Genomic DNA, 4,114 nt, shown 5'->3' with positions numbered 1-4,114 from the left:
TGTTGTCTTCTTGTTGGAACTGTGGGCATTCATCAGTGTAATGGCTGTAATCAGCACAAATTCCACAAATTCTTTGTGGAACTAGTTGTTGGTTTTGCTGCGGTTGAGTTTGCTGAGCTTGTTGATTCGACTGCATTTGCTTCAGCAGGTTGGTCATCTCACAGATGCTTCGATTTAGAGCAGCAGTCTCTATGCCAGAAGATACTTCTGCAATGGCTTTTGAACGGCCTTGCTTCTATCTGTGGTTCCGAGTAGATTCAGCTAAATCACTGATCAATTGCCAAGCTTCATCAGTGGTCTTGTACTTCTTCATAGACCCGTTGCTGGCACTTTCCAATGTGGTCTTATATTGGGGCCTCATACCTTGTGTGATATAGCTGAGTAACACGATCTTGTCAATCATGTGGTGGGGGCATGCTTCTAGAAGATTATTGAAGCGCTCCCAGTATTCAAAGAGAGTCTCATTGTCATCCTGAACAATTGTAGAGATATCATTCCTCAGTTTATCAGTAACTTCAGATGGAAAGAATTTCTCCAGAAACTCCTTTTTGAGTGTATCCCAGTTGGATACATTTGCTAGAGGTTGAGTGTAGTACCACTCTCTTGCTTTTCCCTCCAGAGAAAACGGAAAAGCTTTCAGCAGAATTGAAGTTTCATCAGTGCCATCACGCCTGACAGTAGAACAGGCTGCCTGGAAGTCTCTCAAGTGCTTGATAGGCTCTTGAGCAGGTAGGCCATAAAACTTGGGCATCAAATTTAGCAGTGCGGTCTTTATTTCAAAATCCGTAACTACCGCTGGATGATGCGCTTGAAACGGTTGCATTGTAAAGTCAGGAGCTCCTTCCTTCTGAATGGTAACTCTTCTAGCTGCCATGTTTTCTGCACGTAAAACAACTGAATCAGTAGAACGGGGGCTGGTTTCTTCCTCAGATTCACTTTCAGATCCGCCCTCAGAGCGGGCTAACCTACGCTATTCTCGCCTTATTCGTGAAATTTTCCTTTCAATTTCAGGATCGAATATTAGCAAGCGCGGATCAGGAAGTGAACGCGTCATTTGATGGAAAAAACATGCAGCTCATAGTAGCAAAGTTAAATAAAATGCAAATAAATAAATTCTAATTAATAAAATTAGCACTCTATTGCAACTCCCCGGCAACGGCGCCAAAAATTGATGGGAAGCAGAAGCTGGTGAATTAAAAATTTATTAAAATGGTTACGTTGCAGGTATAGCTCTTAACTCATCGAAAATCTGCTTATCAATTTAGAAATATATCACAGAGAGTTTAAATTAAAATTACTGGGAGTTTTAAGTCCCAGGTCGTCTCCCAACGAGTTGCAGAAAAGTGTGCTGTTTTATTAATCAGATGTTCCAAGAAGTTGAGCTAAGTAAATTGGAATTTATATTGAGGATTTTTAAATAATAATAATAAAAGCCTTGACTGGGAATTGATTGGTTAGAATCTCTATCATCGATGGTGTGATTGTAAGATTAATTTATAATTAATGGTTGTTCTGTTTGGTTATCCTTTACTAGGTAAGGGAAAGTCAAACAAGTGGGAATGCCAGATCTGTTCACAAGTTGCAACCCACTTAGTTCAAAGGGATTGGCGTCGGTGACAGGATAGCAATCCAACAATTAACCCAATTACAAATTTTCTTTCAATCCTTCCAACTCAAGAGTTCCTTTTAATCAACTCCCCATCAAGTAAGGAAACTACTCACGCATTGTAAATAAAGAATCCATAGCGCATGAAAGGGAATTAAAAGAAGACATGATTATTGGAATTGAAATTGAATTAAAAAGAAATAATCCTTGCATTAAATAATCATAAAAGTATCTGAATGACAAAATTGAACATAACAAAGAACATGGAAGAATAGAACCAAGTTAAGAGAACAAACTAGAATGATGAAGTCTTGATGAGGAAATAACTCTTCTCACTGTTCCAATGCTAAGACCAATTGAAAATTAAAATTCTAAAAACTAGAGAGAAAAACCTAAGAGAGTGAAAAACTAGATCTAAAACTACTGAATGAATGTATGTGTTGTTTCTGCATATTCTCTGACTCTAGTCTGCTGTTCCGGGTCGAAAACTGGGCCAAAATAAGGTCCAAAATCGCCCCCAGCGGATTCTGCAGATTATGCAGATCGCACATGTCACGTGATCGCGTCGTCCATGCGGACGCGTCGCTTGCGCTTTTTCCTCTCCACGCGTTTGCGTCGTCCACGCTACCGCGTCACTTGCGCTTTCCAATCTGCGCGGCCGCGCAAGCCATGCGGATGCGTCACTGCGATTTGTGCTCCTTCGCGCGGTCGCGTGAGCCATGCGACCGCGTCACTTCTCGCTGGTTATCTCCTCAAATTCTTGTGTTCCTTCCATTTTTGCTAGCTTCCTCTCCAATCTCCATCTCATTCATGCCCTATAAAGCCTGAAACACTTGACACACAGATCACGGCATCGAATGGAATAAAGGAGAATTAAAAATAAATAATTAAAGTCTCTAGGAAGCAATTTTCAACCATGTACTGAATTTAGGAAGGAAATTTAAATGCATACTAAATTGATGAATAAGTGGGTAAGGATCATGACAAAACCACACAATTAAACACAATATAAACTATAAAATAGTGGTTTATTAGCTGGATAACCGACAGATGAGCCTCATCAGCCATAGGACAGGCATGCATCATATGGATTTGTATGCTTTGCTTGGGTTTGAACTTGTTTTGGTTTGCCTAATTGCTAAACTGTTCTTAACTGCTACTTGAACTATTTGCTGTAACTGCTACCTACTTGTGCTTTCCTTGTCTGTCTAGCTTGTGTTTGTCTTGGCGTGCTACATTTGAGAATGAATTTTGGTACTGAATTAATGATTGTGTTTGATTGCGTGGTTGGTTTCTGATTGAGAATTTCTTATAAGAAAGGAAAGGTTTCGGATTTCTGAAAGATTAAACATTGTTTCTTTGAGAAAGTTTTGAACGATTACCTATTGGTTTTTAAAAGATTCGTAAGGCAATGATAATCACTGAGCTTGAAAATAGTTTTCTCATTAAATATCTTCTTATGATAACTTTGAAACTCCGTGGTGAGACCATGTGGTTAGGTTCTCACCCCCTACAGCTTTATCTTTTCAGGAACCAGAAGAAGCGTTATGAAGAATTACACTGTGATTGGTTTGTATGTTGTTGTATTAATTAGATTATTTTCTTCCCTCATCTTTGTTATTACAAATTTGTAAGAGGGATAGGAATTGTAAGTTTTATATGTATGTTATATTATGAGTTATTATGTAAGGAGTCTTATATATGAATCTATGCCTGCTTGTTTTTTTTTTTAAGATAAAGTGTTTATTTTCCGATTTTCAAAGAAATCAGCGATACAGTATCGAGTCACAGGCTCCTATTTTAATATTTACTATGTAAAGTAGTCGTAATACTTCTTTCTATCAGAGTAGCGCAGTCGGAAACGTGACTTCTGATAGTGAGGGTGTTACATTATGGTATCAGAGCGGTCTTTCCTGTAGAGCCTGAGGAATGGACCGATTATGCTTCAATTTCATACTCTGAGTGTCTATCATGTAATAGGTTTTGTTCAGATAACGAGAATTAGAGTTCTATGCACATGATTGCCTATTAATTAACACTGTTAGCTTACCATTGCATATCTGTTGATGTTAAGTCTGGCCAACTTAATGTTGATGACTTATGTGAACGGGAAAGTTAATAAGTAATTATAGGCGAATAGGAATTGATAAGTAATAGGTAAAACGAGTCACGTGGTTCGGCGTTTGCTTTTTGTGCTTGGTTTTGATTTATGATTCTTGTTTACATTGCTTAGGTTGGCATACTATTTCTTCTTTACTATTCTCATGGAAGTTCCTTGATTCGGATTTCTTTCTTGAACCATAATTTGATCATTTTCTGACCATATTTTATTATTTGTTTATAACCTTGCTTGATTGTATATCTAAGAATTTGTTTGAGTTTTTCAAAAAATAAAATAAAATAAAATAAAATAATCTGTTTTTATCAATATTTATCTGCAATGTTTTACCTATCTTTTTATAGATATGTAAAAATCATTTCTATCTAGGATTTTCTCCTTTCAGTATA

The 4,114-nt window shown here is 37.5% G+C and overlaps 1 non-coding gene across 1 annotated transcript; it reads left to right on the top strand.

Moving 5' to 3' along the window:
• Window positions 1-397: 397 nt before the first annotated feature.
• LOC112773496 (small nucleolar RNA R71) lies at window positions 398-505 on the top strand. Its single transcript, XR_003188043.1, has one exon. It is a non-coding gene; the product is annotated as a small nucleolar RNA R71 (small nucleolar RNA).
• The last annotated feature ends 3,609 nt before the right edge of the window (window positions 506-4,114 follow it).

Source organism: Arachis hypogaea, chromosome 18 (genome assembly GCF_003086295.3).
Source record: "Arachis hypogaea cultivar Tifrunner chromosome 18, arahy.Tifrunner.gnm2.J5K5, whole genome shotgun sequence".
Taxonomy (NCBI): domain Eukaryota; kingdom Viridiplantae; phylum Streptophyta; class Magnoliopsida; order Fabales; family Fabaceae; genus Arachis; species Arachis hypogaea.
The sequence above is the reverse complement of the archived record's forward strand: the minus strand, read 5'-3'. Positions and strand labels throughout refer to the sequence as shown.